At 44.1% G+C, this 15878-nt stretch overlaps 1 protein-coding gene across 1 annotated transcript in view; it reads left to right on the forward strand.

Annotated features, from left to right (window-relative positions):
- The first annotated feature begins 6507 nt into the window (after positions 1-6507).
- Positions 6508-15878, forward strand: part of dpysl2 (dihydropyrimidinase like 2) — a 70003-nt gene continuing 60632 nt past the window's right edge. The window contains exon 1 of the mRNA XM_012958637.3: positions 6508-6526. The gene's annotated coding sequence lies outside the window, so the exon portion shown is untranslated. The remainder of the gene's footprint in view (positions 6527-15878) is intronic.

Consider the following 15878-nt stretch of genomic DNA (forward strand, 5'->3'; position numbering starts at 1 on the left):
GTTCTCCATTTCCCGGGGTTAAACGAATACTGTCATGGGAAAACTTTTTTTTAATGCGGCTTTTCCATTAAAATCTGTTTTTGAAAAACACAAACAGATTTTTTTATATTTAATCTTGAAATTTCATGAATGGGGCTAGCCATATTCTTCCTTTCCCAGGGTGCCAGAACCATGTGACCTGTGCTCTAACAAACTTCAATCACACTTTACTGCTGAGCTGCAAGATGGAGTGATATCCCCCCCCCCCCCCTCCCAGCCGCCAATCAGCAGAACAATGGGAAGGGAGCAAGATAGCAATTCCCAGTAGGTATCAGAATAGCACTCAATAGTAAGAAATCCAAGTCTGGCTTGAGACTCCTCCAGTTACATGGGAGTAGGGGAAACAATAAGTTACCTGAAAGCAGTTCTAATGTGTAGCAATGGCTCCTTCTGAAAGCTCTGACAGTATCTCTTTAAGCAGAGTGAACACAAAGCCAGTTGAATGCTATAATCCTTAATAATTTATCAGACCAAGGGGAAAAAATAGTATGAGCGGCACGGATGAAAAAAAAAGTCCTTGTCAATACGCTTCTTTCTTCCCGCTGATCTCGCTGCAGCAGGCTGCGCCACTCTAGATCAGTAACGACTTCTATGGACGGGGTTGCTAACATTAGACAGATGCACTTGATTTCCCTCAGGGTTTGTGGCAAACTGCATGCCATGCCATGGCCCACAGAGGCCAGAGTGGCCATGGCTAGTAAGGCAGCCGGTACAGACCTGGGAGCACAGGAGACTAGTAAGGAGATAGAGAGAGTGAAATGGAGACATGTAAGGCATGAAGAGTGAATATCATGTGAAACACATGCTGTGAACCTTATATTGCACGGTGCACTTGTCTGTATTCCCTTTGGCTGCTAATGCAGTGCACTCTCCAATGAGCCTCACCATTCCCAAACCTATACAGCTCAGAAATATACCCTTGCCCCAAGGGCTTATTGGTAAGTAGAAGAAAGGTGCATAAGCTTTCATAGAGCAAAGACTAGGGAGGTAAGCATCTTTGTCATTTCCCCCCCAACTATTCTCTATGGTTTGTGTATGCGGATGTAGTTAAACTGGAGACCCAGGAGCTAGATAACAAGGTGGAGCAGTTATTCAAATGAAGGAGAATGTAGCCTTTAATCCCGCAGCCACTTGGTATCGCTGTAGCTTTTGTGCCATTTTAATTCTGCATCAGTTTTGCCTTGTGATATTCCCAGTTGTGCCCCAGTATGGATTGATCTCTGCAATTTTCTGCCAAATGGTGACATTCTGAGACATAGCTCAAGCACAGAGTCCCTCCAGAATGGGCAGTGTGTGATCAACTTCAAACTAGAATAAAGTGATATCCCCTTGAATATCATCACTTAAAGGGAAAGTGTGCCTACAAATCTGTAGGATGTTATAGCTGTTTTGTGACCTTGGATATCTTGCATTGTTTATAAGTCTGTTCTTTCCCTCTGCAGCCTGGCTAACTGATTGCTTTCTGCTCCTCTTTCTGTTCTGCTTCTGTTCTCTTTGTCTCATAGTCAGTAGATAAGCTCAGTGCAAGTTTGCCAGGATCAGCAACCTTAGCAACCGCATAGTTGAAATGCCTGAGAGAGGCAGAACAGGAAGCAATAAAACGAAATGCAACCAAACAGGACAGGCCCTTTGCAGATATAAGCTGGCAGCTTATTTGCCATTTTATGGGACCCTCAGACCAGATATTTATCGGACAGGTTTAAAATTTCCATTAGGTGAGGGCCACATCAGTGAGTTCATGTAGCCCTCTCCCAGCAGGTATCCTAAGGCTTACATTATAATGCCGGCATCCAGTTGGATCTTTCCACTTTACCACAGCGTGTCGGCCAGATTGGTTTAGCTCTTTGGCAACCTTACGAAACAAGCAGATGTCTCTCGACAACATACTTGGCTAGTGGCACACATGATGATTGGTCATTGCTGCCATCTAGTGGTCAACAGTGGTGGTCAAAAACACTGCCATAAGCCTTCTCTTTTAAAAGATCATTATAAGGTCCCTGTCGTGTGTGGCGCATAGGGAAACCTGTGCCAACCTCAGCTGCCATGCTATCAATGTCAATGTCAATTGTTTCACCTACTGCACATTTAAATAATACTGCCCCCCCCTCCAAAAGCTTCAGCTGCTGGTGGGATGGCTACCTCAGAGGGTCATTCCTTGCCCACTCCCACTTTTTTTTTTTACTTTGTAAAATAAGAAAGCTTTACCAATCATAGTATTTCACATTAGGGATTGTCGTAACCTATTCACTGCTACATAGATTTGTTCCGAATGACACTGAACACAAATCGGTGTCCGGGAGTCGGCCCACAACCCAGTGTTATAAATATAAGCTGAACTGTGTTACTCGACATATTACAGAGCCATGTTTACAGGACACGCAGGAATAACAGGCTGACGGTCATGACGATCGGCCCTTCGTGAAGGCACGCGGGGCTCAGCCCCCAGTAGCAATGCTCCGGCCTATCGGACTCTACATGTTTTAGATTGGTGAATTTAACATTATTCTATTTAAATGCGTTAAATGAGCCGGCGTGATGATGATGATGATGATGATACTGAAGTAGTCACGGGCAGAACTGCACCCAGTTTTCAGAAATGCCTAAATTGTAGCTGTAATCATTTTGTATCATTAAAACTCTCACTATTACCATGTGTGTGTGTGTGTGTTCATGTTCTGCGGTGCTGCTCACAGCCCGGGGGCTAAAGGGGAACACTGGGATACCCGTATGCTGGTGCTTCTGCCACCAAAATGCAATATTAATTCCATCTGTCACCTGGGCACCCAGTGGGGCCTCCCCACAGGTAAAATAGGGCCCCAATGAAGAAAAGGCAGCCGTCACGTACAGTCTTGCACAGATCTGACGTTTCCATCTCGGGGCTCCCCTCTGCCATGGGTCCCCTGACTGCATTACCCACTGTCCCCCTGTGTGGGGCTGCACTGAGATTTAAAATAATACCTGGCATTTCAGGTACACAGAGACCCAAACAGCCCCCCCCCCCAGCCCAATAAATAGAGTCTGTGGCATCTTACAGCAGCCCCTCTGGCATTTGCCTGAATCCACAGATTGCCAGTCCAGGTCTGTACCCGGGATGGTAGACTCGACACTTGGTAGTCTTCCCTAACTGCAATGGGTGGAAAGATCCCAATGTCAATGATGCACTATGCCTGTGACCCCTTAGGCTAATGCCAGACAAGGTGTAGGGCAGATATTTTCGGCAAGCGGAAATTCCACCCTACGCCTCCTACTTGTGCCTGCACCTGAATGAATGGAATATGCTCGGGTGCAGGCACATGTAGGAGGTGTTGGGCAGAATTTTCAGCAAGCGCTTTTCCGCTTGCCGAAAATATCCGCCCTTCACCTCGTCTGGCATTGGCCTTACTAACAGGAGAGCAGCTTGCCCATGCCACTCGTGCCCAAAATCATGTTCTTCATTGCTACTTAGTTGTCCATGCCTGGCAGGGCACTTTTATTTATAGACCCAACCCACCCCATCTCTCGCATCACAAGGGGGGAAGGGCGCATAGGAGTACGCATATAAATATAGGCTGGCAGAGGCGAAAGCGGCACAGAAAGGTTGTGGGCAAGGAGGGCAGAAGTGAGCGCTTAACCTGAACCTGCCCGCGACCTGCAAGCTCTGTGGGAAAGTAGCACATCACTAATTTGAACCATGGAAAGATAATTAATAAAAAGTAATAATAATAAAATTGTAGCCTCACAGAACAATCGTTTCTGGCTGCCGGGGGCAGTGACCCTCGATTGTAAGCTGGAAAGATGTAGAAGAAAAAAGGCAAATCGTTCAAAAACTCTTAAAAAGAAATAATGAAGACCAACTGCAAAAATGGTAGAAAAAGGGCATTCTATAACATACTGAAAGTTAATTCAAAGGTAATCCCACCCCTTTACCATCATATAAAACCAAGGGTCATAGTTTTTGTTGTTTCACTTCATTTTCTGAAGTTTCCTTGCTTTGCATGACTTTGGAAAGCGAAGCAATGCATGTGCCTTCCTGCTGGCGATTTACTTTATTGCTTGTGGGAAGGCTTTCGGGGAGATTAGTCACTCAGAGTCAGAACCCGCAGTGCAGAGAATATAAACAGCCACGCAGATTCTGCTTTCAGTAGCAATCACAAGCCTGTCTCCTGGCTGCATATCTTCATCTCACCACCAGAGGGCTCCTGCTTCTCTTAAAAATCCAACTTTGTGAAATTGGCTGCTGGTAGGCCGAGCACAAAGGGACTCTATCTTATGCGCTTGGGAGTGGCAGATTTTCCTTTTGGATGGAGAGCAGGGAATGCTTCTTTTTCTGCAGGCCTGTGCTACACAAACGTGAGCAACTGCACACAACATGGGCTTTTATCTTCCTTCTATAGAAGCCGCAGCTAATGGTCTAACTCCCCAAATAGTCCAGTCTAACCCCAAAATAAATGCAGCCAGGCACACCCACCCCTCACTCTATTAGTGGCAGTTTAAGGGGCCAGGCACACATCAAATCCAAATCAAGCAAATTAACAAGTCCAGTCATAACCAAGCCCAAGTGTTCGTTGTGCTTGCCAGTTTACTCTTTAATGCTGATGGGTTTTATCTGCTGCATAAACAAACCCCCGCCCATCTAGCTTGCTCCTGTTATATCCATAGGTGGAGCTATATTTTTTAATATCTATAAATATAAAGAAATGAAGTCCATCCTTGTGGCACAGTTTGTGAGAACCTGATGGGTCCTACTCTGCCTGTTCTGCTGTGAGTGCTTTTTAGGGGATCACACTTCTAGGATCTCTCTCCTTCAAATATATGTACCCTTATGCCTGCTATTCATATGGATGCCACAGATGCATACATACCTGCCTGAGCTCTGCATTTCTATGTATGAAATACACATTAAATATAATACAGGAAACACCAAGGCCATCAGCATCTAGTTTCCATGGTTACATTACATACAAGCGACAGATTTAAACTCAAGATAAAATGAGACCTGGCAGCTACCTTGGCAGCCCGGCCGGCACTGCACACAGGGACTACACTCGCAACGCTTTGTCGCACCTTTTGCTCCTTATGGTGGGGCCGAAACATCTTCTTGCACATTCCTTTCCAGTCACATGGTCCCAACGGCTTCAAAATAAACCCTGGCATTTCACCGAGGCCCAAACAGCCCCCCCCCAGCCCAATAAATAGTGACTGTCTATGGCATCTTACAGCAGCCCCTCCGCTGCAGCTTTGTGAGGCCACAATTGTATTATTATTGTTACTTTATTGACTGATCTATTTAGGCCCTCCTCTATTCATATTTCTGTCTATCTTTCAAACCACTGCCTGGTTGCTAGGGTAAATTGGATCAGTTAATTCAAAAACCTTAAATAATAAAAAATGAAAACCAATTGCAAACTGTTTCAAAAAAGCACTTTCTACATCCCCTTTAATCCTAGTGGGCCCTTTGGCTTCCAAGTTGCAAAAAGTGTTATCCGGTAATTGTTAATAAGCACATATAAAGAGACATTGCCCTAGCATTTTGGAGTCTATGGCTATATCATTTTGGCCTATGAAGCAGTATGGCAGCTCTTACTAACATTATGGAATATAAACATACCTCCCAACATTTCATTAAGAGAAAGAGGGTCAAAAATATGTGACATGGGTAGTGCGGCAACAATTTTTTGGCCACGCCTGCTTTGTACCCACTTTACATGCCCCAGATGTGTCAGTATAATCACTAAATAAAAAGAATAAAGGACATATTAACTTCAAACATGCCAGTATGACTACATTAAATTGATAAAGGGCATATTAACCCCAGACATGCCAATAAAATTACCAATCCACTTCAGACATGCCAAAAGTTCTGTGCATTTTCCAAAGTTATAAATAGGGCCAATTCCAGTGGTACGTAAATCTATGTTATTTCCTTCCATTCTTAATCATTTGAAAGCAAAAATACCTTAACTCGCACACCCTCGGCTCTCCTGACAATTTCACCGCTCGGTGCACACTGCTGGGGGGATCGGCACCCTCCCAAAATTCTGTATAGAAAAATTAGCACTGGCACTCTGGAGCTGTATACGGGACAAGCCCTTTGAATATCTTTATTACGGAAATGCTAGAATCTGTAGCCATATTAACAAGGCCAGCCCAAGGTTCCCAAACTTATAAGGGTCCCTTTTAAATGTCTGCTATATTTTATGAACGGAGATTCCCAGGAGTGAGAGATATATGTTTGGGGTGGGAAGGTGAAACACAAATAAAGGCTTCTGCTTGATATAAGACAGAGCGCACCCTCCCAGGACAATTAAACATCAAGGTAAACCTGTGAGCTTGAGGTAGCAGGGGAGATTTAAGAGTTAAGGGGGCGGGGCTTTTTTCTCCAGCAGAGCAGGCACAGCAATCAGTTAAATGGCAATGCTGAGAAGCGGGACATCTAACAATGAATCCGGGACAGCGGGCAGTGCTATAAATATCGGGACTGTCCTGCTGAAAGCGGGACGGTTGGGAGGTATGTATAAATATGTAGACAAACAAGGTCCCTGTGCAGAATGACCTGTACCACTAAGGGCCAAACCCTGATACTCAGATGGCTTCATCTGCACTGATAGAAAAAATAAAGTGAATGAAATCCTAATTAAAATAAGATTAACAAAGTAAACCTCAAATGCCTGACCCCCATAAAGGGATCTGTGGGGGCCCATTGTCAGTATTGATAATGTTTAGGTAGTCACGCAGGCAGCTTACCACCAAACTTCTGACGGAAGGTTTCCAGAATCCATTATTGACCCTAAAAGCCCCGGCCCCTTGGGACCCACAGCCTCTTTGCTTTACAGGAAAGAACATTATGAAGCAATTGCCGTCTGTAAACAGCCTAAACCTATTACTGCATTAGTGAATAGAAGAACCTGCTGAGCCTGGAAATGAGCAAACACCACACCAGTGCCAGGCTAACACTGGGCACAGTGCATTGGGGCTGCCGGATACTGGGAACACTGGCTATGTATCCCTGTATGCTGCTTCATTCTTATTATGGTGCCACCCAGCATAGCTTGTTCCTGGCAATATAAGTATATGAGGCTACACTGTCACATTTATACCATTCCCTCCTCGGCTCAAAAAGCAAGAAGCTTAAAATCACAGGCTGCTGGTATGTGTACCTCTGGGGATTCTGGGAGTTGTAGTTAATGCTTTATGTTCTTCAAAGTGGGAAGGGATAGATAGGGCTAATAATAGTGGGGATAAGGTGTTCTCTGTACTCAAGACAAAACTGCCTGTATGGGCACTTGGCACCAGTTTAGCTCTCCCAACTCTCTGTATGGTAAGGGAGCCCTACAGACCCCATGCATCCTTCTAGATTAACCCTTACTTAGCCCTGCCTCACCACAAACAGAAAAGAGGAAAGTGAGGGATTAAGGGCATAGAGCCCTCACCCAGTAGAAACACCTTTCTTTAATCCATTCTCTAACCCAGTGCTGTCCAACTGACCCCCCTCTGTGTGGCCCCCCACCTGTCTGGCTGCTTTGATGGCTTACTCTTGTGTAAGCTTTAAATGGTATTAGTACTGTGATTAACTGGCCCCCTGCATGGTTCTCACCTCAGATTCAGGCTGTAATCAGGCTGTATTGTTTAAATATGTAATCCCCTGTACTGTTCACACCTTTTAATCTCTGCATTGTTCACCCCCTGCAGTGTTCACACCTCAGGCTCAGGCTGTAATCACCCATATTGTTCCCCCTGTTCACACCTCAGGAGCAGTAGAAACCCACAAATAATCCCTGCACACTACAAAAAGAACATATACTGAGGTGGTACTTCAATTAAAAAGTTTTTTAATATATAGTTATTTTGCAGACTGTAGGAGCAGTGCCAGCATTGTGTCACTGTAGGCTGCCTGTGTGTGCCATACACACAGGCATCATAGGGCAAGCCGAGTATGGCACACACAGGCAGGGTAGGGAAGGCAGAGTATGGCACACACAGGCAGAGTATGGCACACACAGGCCAAGTATGGCACAAACCAGCCAAGAATGGCAAACACAGTGAGAGTATGGCACACGCAGGCAGGGTAGGGAAGGCAGAGTATGGCACACACAGGCAGGGTAGGGCAGGCAGAGTATGGCACACACAGGCCAAGTATGGCACAAACCAGCCAAGAATGGCGCACACACAGTGAAAGTATGGCACACAGACAGGGTAGGGAAGGCAGAGTATGGCACACACAGGCAGGGTAGGGCAGGCAGAGTATGGCACACACAGGCAGGGTAGGGCAGGCAGAGTATGGCACACACAGGCAGGGTAGGGCAGGCAGAGTATGGCACACACAGGCAGGGTAGGGCAGGCAGAGTTTGGCACACACAGGCAGGGTAGGGAAGGCAGAGAATGGCACACACAGACAGGGTAGGGCAGGCAGAGTTTGGCACACACAGGCAGGGTAGGGCAGGCAGAGTATGGCACACACAGGCAGGGTAGGGCAGGCAGAGTTTGGCACACACAGGCAGGGTAGGGAAGGCAGAGTATGGCACACACAGACAGGGTCGGGAAGGCAGAGTATGGCACACACAGGCAGGGTAGGGCAGGCAGAGTATGGCAGGTTTTTGCTGTACTACAACCATTAATATGGGTATGGTCATGTGATAACATGGGTGTGGTTTCAAGTGGGTGCGGTTTCAAAAAGGGGAGTGGTCAAAACTGGCTTCCATTATCGGCCCTCCACCACGTAGGTCGGAAAAATTCCGGCCCTCGGTACAACAGAAGTTGGACAGCACTGCTCTAACCCATCAACCCAACAACTTTTAAAAAGAAAAGAAAATTCTATCCAGCTTTCCAGTCCACATACATATGCCCCTTATGATGGTTTTAACATTATTTTTAAATGTAAATGCAATTCTAAGCCATATTCATTATTTCCCCCTTTTTGTTCTCTGGTTCTGACTCTTGAAACAATGTAGCCGGTGAGTTTTCCCTCCAGATCTGTTGATCAGCTGGCTTATGTTATATTGTTTCAGGAGAAACCAGACAGCGTACTGCTTTATATATGGGAAGATTGCTGAGAATAGGTGCATGCATTAAGAATTTGCTTTAAATCATAACAGATAATAATTTCAACAGTGCCCAGCAAGCTAGTTTGTGGCTTTTGGCTATTTCTGATGTTCTGATTCTGAGCATATTATAGACTTTCCCAGATGCCATTTGTGTGTCTTCTCCTGTTGTGTATCCAGTGAGCTCATAGAGTACAGGGCCTGCTGGAAGCTTTAATGTTGTGTATAGAGAGCTTACGCTCTAGCCCCTTCTCCATGCTACACATTGGACACTAATAGAGTATATATGGGAGCTGCAGTTTAACAACAGCTGGATGGTGACAAGATGGCCATTGAAGTTGCCTTCGGCTGTAAAATTGTTATCAAGTTCAAATCCCAGCACCCTTGGCAGCCTTTGGCTATATACAGTAGTCGAACATGGTGGGAGGGTGCTGGGAGTATAAGTATGGGATCCCTTATCCGGAAACCCACTATCCAGAAAGTTCTGAATTACAGAAAGGCCATCTCCTATAGACACCATTATAAGCAAATAATTCTAATTTTTAAAAATGATTTCCTTTTTCCTTAACTGAACAGAACCTTGTTCCCAACTAAGATATAATTACCCCTTATTGGGGGCAGAACAGCCCTATTGGGTTTATTTAATGGTTAAATGATTCCCTTTTCTCTGTAATAATAAAACAGTACCTGTACTTGATCCCAACTAAGATATAATTCTTATTGGGGGCAGAACAGCCCTATTGGGTTTATTTAATGGTTAAATGATTCCCTTTTCTCTGTAATAATAAAACAGTACCTGTACTTGATCCCAACTAAGATATAATTACCCCTTATTGGGGGCAGAACAGCCCTATTGGGTTTATTTAATGGTTAAATGATTCCCTTTTCTCTGTAATAATGAAACAGTACCTTGTACTTGATCCCAACTAAGATATAATTACCCCTTATTGGGGGCAGAACAGCCCTATTGGGTTTATTTAATGGTTAAATGATTCCCTTTTCTCTGTAATAATAAAACAGTACCTGTACTTGATCCCAACTAAGATATAATTACCCCTTATTGGGGGCAGAACAGCCCTATTGGGTTTATTTAATGGTTAAATGATTCCCTTTTCTCTGTAATAATAAAACAGTACCTGTACTTGATCCCAACTAAGATATAATTACCCCTTATTGGGGACAGAACAGCCCTATTGGGTTTATTTAATGGTTAAATGATTCCCTTTTCTCTGTAATAATAAAACAGTACCTGTACTTGATCCCAACTAAGATATAATTACCCCTTATTGGGGGCAGAACAGCCCTATTGGGTTTATTTCATGGTTAAATGATTCCCTTTTCTCTGTAATAATAAAACAGTACCTGTACTTGATCCCAACTAAGATATAATTACCCCTTATTGGGGACAGAACAGCCCTATTGGGTTTATTTAATGGTTAAATGATTCCCTTTTCTCTGTAATAATAAAACAGTACCTGTACTTGATCCCAACTAAGATATAATTAATCCTTATTGGGGGCAGAACAGCCCTATTGGGTTTATTTCATGGTTAAATGATTCCCTTTTCTCTGTAATAATAAAACAGTACCTGTACTTGATCCCAACTAAGATATAATTACCCCTTATTGGGGCAGAACAGCCCTATTCGGTTTATTTAATGGTTAAATGATTCCCTTTTCTCTGTAATAATAAAACAGTACCTTGTACTTGATCCCAACTAAGATATAATTACCCCTTATTGGGGGCAAAACAATCTTATTGGGTTTATTCAATATTTAAATCATTTTTAACAAACTTAAGTAATGGAGATCCAAATTACGGAAAGATCCCTTATCCAGAAAACCCCAGGCCCCGAGCATTCTGGATAACAGGTCCCATACCTGTACAATATACAACTTTTCTTTCAGAAAAGCAGCTCTGGAATTCTGCCAATGCTATTTGCTGTTTAATTACATCTCTAGGGCTGAAGGCAGCTTAAGGATCTTACATACACTTGCACAGAGCCCAGGGGAAAATAAAAGAGCCCACAGCATAGTTAATAAATATACACCCCCTGCGCTTGATGCTAAACACCATTTAGCACACCTTGCCCTATGTTAGACACAGTAAAACATGCCATTGCTTATACCAAGCCCAAGAAATCTAGGCTCTGCGATTGGCTGGCTGTTCAGTGGTCTGACAGCAGATGTCACTGTGTCTGGGCCATTAAGGCCCTGGGCTCCCCTATGCTAATGCGTGCTGGCTGCGAGGCTGGGCATCTGCTCTAAATCCCCTGGGTGCTGCCAGCGTGCCTGTGTAAGCTCATTGGGCATTAGGTTTCACAGGAGGAAGCAGTGACAGCCATGGGATTTCACACTGCATTAGAGGGGTTATTTAGAGAGCCCAGCTCTGCTCAGTGGCACGCTCCTTCAGGCTCGGGGGTACCAGGGAAAACCATTTATCCTTTCCTATCCTCCCCTGTTACCCTTTTGGGCAAAGGTAGGACACTCCTAAGGCTGATGCCACACGTGGCGTTTTTCCGCTGCGTTTTTTCTCAGCCTAAAAACGCCGCACAAGCCACACAGCCCCTGACTATGGCGTTTTTCAGCCTAGTACTGGTGACGTAAGGAAATCCCGTTTCCATGGTGCTAATAGTGCGAAATAGGAAAAAACGCTGCATATTTCCGCTAGGTCTGGCAGCTGCCTTTGCGTATACATAGGAATAGCTTGCTTTGCAAATACTGGCGTACTTCGGCCAACGCTTGAAAAATCCGTGCTAAGGCGTTTTCTAGCGTATTTCTGCATTGTGTGGTTTGCTTCGCGTCTTTTCAAGTTATTTCTATGGATGATGATATGAGGCGTTTTTCAGCCGCCGAGAGAATTAGAAAATACGCAGCGGAAAAACGCCACGTGTGGCATCAGCCTAAGAATACCAAACAGATGCTAGTTGGCAGTTACCAAACAGCTGCTAGTTGGCAGTTACTGTGTTAAAGAGCTTGTGCTCAGTCTCTTGGTTCTGGATTTACAGCAAAGTAAGAGTCTACAGCACAGGTCCCTAGCTTCTCCTCTCCACTTTCATGTTTTAAACATTCTGGGGAGCAAAATAAGTAAAAGCTTCGCTCCGGGTCTCAAATCAGTACTGTGGCTGTTGGCTAGACTTAGTCTACTAGCCTCTGATCTCTGATTGGCTGTACAGTGCAATACCTGCTGTGCAATTTGTACTTTAATACTGATTGGTGACACTGGGGCTGCTGGGGGCAACATGTTGGCCAACAAGCTACTGGTTGGGGACCACTGCTTTACTGTCTGCCTAAGGTGCAGGACCCTAGGACATTGTTAGGGTGCCCAGTAACAGCAACTATTTGCAGCAATGTGGCAAATAATTTCCATACTACTGAGAGTTGCTTATAGTTTCTATAGCCATAATTAAACTGTATAATGTCTGTTTAACCTACTGATCACATAACTGGATCCCACTTAGGCCAGCACCCTAATATGTGCCCATCCTTATCCCCAACTCTGTATAGTAATAACCATGAATATGGATGTATGTAGGGGCAGCAAGAAGAGGGCATTAGTTTGCTCAGGCCTTGCAGCCATTTGTTGGTTAGTCTGACAAGATGCTTAAAGCAGTGGTACTGGGGGGGGGTAACTGATATAGAATCAATAGGTGAAGGGCACTAATGGAACTCGGAAGCTTGTTAACTTAATAACATTTGTATGGATAGCAGGTCTGGCTAACGAGACAAAAGCCTGCAGAAAATAAAACAGAATATATGTATACCAACGCCCTGTGCTGGCCAATACTGCCTGCAGTTCTGGACCAAGTAATGCCCCATGTGCTGTGCCAAAATCACACCCTCTCTCATCTGATTGGCCAGATATTGCTGGAAAAACTTGTTGGGCTTGTGGTCCTAGTGTAATGTGCACTGGGATCATCCCTATTCAGCCCTCTGCCTACTGTATGTGCCAAAATGAATCAAAGGATGCCTTTTTGGCATGAATACTGTTTAGACTTACAAACTGTCAGTTTGTTATCAATAAACAGATCTGGGCCCCCTGGATGGCTGTTTCCCCCACTGCTCTTATGGGAAGTTCATTGTAGAATATAGAATAATATAGCAGGAGACCAGAGAATGATAAATGATGAGGGGCAGGCTGGAAGCAGAATGGGAAAAGCTGCTGAAGATGATGATATCCATAGGCGGGGGTTCTATCAGTGGAAGATCAGCAGGCAGAAAGGTATGGCTGTGATTGGGCCTTAGGAGTTCTTCTTCATTTTGTACCATGATTGCTGGTTCTTCCCCAGCCCCCCCACCCCACAATCAATCTATCCACATATTGCACCCCACACCAGACCCTGACACAAGGCAAACAACACTCTGGCACAAACCATCTTCCATTTATTAATCTCCCCCCACCCACTGTGCGACTCGCGAGGGGCCAGAAACTATCGGAGCACAGACTTAGACATTTTTTATAAACATATATCAAAACAGCTTAATTCCCAAAGCTTAGGAGGGGCATAAAACATTCTGTTGGGGCTTAGTAACAGAAACATATGTTGTTGTAGAGGATCTAAGAACTCATGTCCATGTTTGCCCAATAAATTATGCAAGGTTATTATATTACAGCTGTACATTAGCTTAGCCAGGGAAGGTTTCGCCACGATAGACTGGGTAGCGTAATGGCAGATGAAATTAAATATAGATTAATGCAGGGTTACAGTAATGCAGCAGTTAATTATAATTAAATGGGAAAAAAATTGTCAGAGAAGGACTGTGATGTAGGAATTACTGTATATATGGACAGGAAAGGTACTGCATAGGGCTAATAAGGTCTATAATGAATATACACAAAGGCAAATGTATATACAGGTATGGGACCGGTTATCCAGAATGCTTGGGACCTGGGGTTTTCTGGATAAGGGGTCTTTCCGGATCTCCTACCTTAAGTCTGTTAATAAAATTATTTAAACAGTAATTAAACCCAATAGGACTGTTTTGGCTCCAATCAGGATTAATTATATCTTAGTTGGGATCAAGTACAGGTACTGTTTTATTATTACAGAGAAAAGGGAATCATTTAACCATTAAATAAACCCAATAGGACTGTTCTGCCCCCAATAAGGGGTAATTATATCTTAGTTGGGATCAAGTACAGGTACTGTTTTATTATTACAGAGAAAAGGGAATCATTTAACCATTAAATAAACCCAATAGGGCTGTTCTGCCCCCAATAAGGGGTAATTATATCTTAGTTGGGATCAAGTACAGGTACTGTTTTATTATTACAGAGAAAAGGGAATCATTTAACCATTAAATAAACCCAATAGGGCTGTTCTGCCCCCAATAAGGGGTAATTATATCTTAGTTGGGATCAAGTACAGGTACTGTTTTATTATTACAGAGAAAAGGGAATCATTTAACCATTAAATAAACCCAATAGGGCTGTTCTGCCCCCAATAAGGGGTAATTATATCTTAGTTGGGATCAAGTACAGATACTTTTTTATTATTACAGAGAAAAGGGAATCATTTAACCATTAAATAAACCCAATAGGGCTGTTCTGCCCCCAATAAGGGGTAATTATATCTTAGTTGGGATCAAGTACAGGTACTGTTTTATTATTACAGAGAAAAGGGAATCATTTAACCATTTTTAAAAATGTGAATTATTTGGTCACCTTTATGGGAGATGGCCTTTCTGTAATTCGGAACTTTCTGGATAATGGATTTTGGGATAAGTGGGTCCTACACCTGTAATACAATATTATCATGCACAACATAATATCTCCATGAAATAGCTAATATACAGTAAATACAGCAAACAGAGTGATGAGGCCCAATTACATCTCAGATATCTCCATATATAAGTGACCCTCTGCCAGAGAGGACTTCCCCTGGAAGCGAGTGTCCTTCAAAGAATGATCTCCGAGGCGCCATTTAGATGCCCCAGCATTATCAAACACCCCGCTAAATGGAATTCAGTGCTGGTGGGAATACATTTTCACAATGCGGGGCTCTTAGCATTACTAAAGCCATTTGTTATTAGTGAAATCAGAGTCTCCCAGCATCCATTATGGCAGCAGCCTCCCCACAAGAGGCGCAACTCTCTCAAGTCCAACCTGGAGCCAACACAAAGGGCAGGCCCGGTGCCTCCATGCCATTTATTTTTGCAGTGCCTGTCTGGCTAGTGATCTCCTATGTGGCCCTCATGAGAGCTACAAACAGAAGATCGCTGTCCCAGGGGCCAAACAATTGCCTCTGCCTGATATGGCCGACCACATTGGCCAAAGGACCAGATCGGTTTGTGTATGGCCAGCTTAGGTGTTTAGTATCTTATCATTAATGCAGAAGTGCAAGAGAAGCATCTATAGCTATTAGCCCTGTTCCCTCACTAAATTGCTGCCTATGCCTGGGCGGCTCATCCTGCTTGACTGATCACCTCAGGCCTGTAACATGACAGGCTACAAATAAAGCAACCGATCGCTTCCCAGCTCAGAGCAGGAGCAGCAGCAGCAGCCTCTGGGTTCCTAGGCAATCTTACATTTAAAGGGAAAGTTGCACCAAACAAACATTTGTATAGGCTCAATAGATAGGTAAGTAGTCACTAGTACGGGGGAATTCACAGCTGCTCATGGGTAACAAGGCCACTCATTGGGGGATCCCCAAACAAGCACCTGTTTGCCCAATCTGGCCAGTGAGGTTTCTGATCTGTCAACCCAGGAAGAAATCTGCAGCCCAATGGGCTGGGAGTATAACAGAGAGGCAACTGGTGAGTTAGGAAGGCACTCACCATATAGCACATAAGTGTATGAGGGCACAGATGGGGCCACTTCTGA

This window comes from Xenopus tropicalis, chromosome 3, assembly GCF_000004195.4.
Source record: "Xenopus tropicalis strain Nigerian chromosome 3, UCB_Xtro_10.0, whole genome shotgun sequence".
NCBI lineage: Eukaryota > Metazoa > Chordata > Amphibia > Anura > Pipidae > Xenopus > Xenopus tropicalis.